Raw genomic sequence first — 705 nt, forward strand, 5'->3', positions numbered from 1 at the left:
CAAAAATAAGACAATACCACCACCGTAACCTACCGTTCTATTCCTAATAAACATGAATGAAAATAAACACACCACTTACTAGCAAAAAGAAAACACATATTCCCTATATCGCAAATAAAATCAACAAAATACAAAACAGCTCCGAATCTCCATTACAAAGAACGTGAAAAAAATATATATATAATCAATGAAACGCATCTCTCAGCCAATCAGCCTTTGCCGTGACCTTACACGAGAACTCAAATACCTTTTCCTTTAAACTCTGACCTTGCGAGAAGCTACATTCGTATCATGGGTTAGTTTAATTGTCTTAAGATGGTTGGTGGTCTTCTTTCTCTGTCTCATCTTCTTTGGTTTCTTTTCAATTCCTTTATATTTCTTCTTTTATTTGTATTCCCTGGAGGGTATTACTTTGCCTCTGTGCTCATTTTAGGGGTAACTATCCTTTTTTTGCAAAACATTTTGTTTTTTGTTTTTTTTTCAATTTTACTCCAATTCGGAACAAAAAATAACCGTATTGATGATAAAGAGTAAACAAATTGATTAGAAAATCTAATAAAATGGTGTTTTCACCCTAACACGACAGACAAGTTCTGAACTGATTGCGACGCAAGTGGTTTGATCAAGAAGGAAAAACTTTGGTTGTGTTTCATCCCGTGTTATGCAAAAAAACTGCCACATACTGTCTCCTAGGACTGGCACTGC

The sequence above is a fragment of the Penaeus monodon genome, chromosome 30 (genome assembly GCF_015228065.2).
Source record: "Penaeus monodon isolate SGIC_2016 chromosome 30, NSTDA_Pmon_1, whole genome shotgun sequence".
NCBI classification, from domain to species: Eukaryota; Metazoa; Arthropoda; class Malacostraca; order Decapoda; family Penaeidae; genus Penaeus; species Penaeus monodon.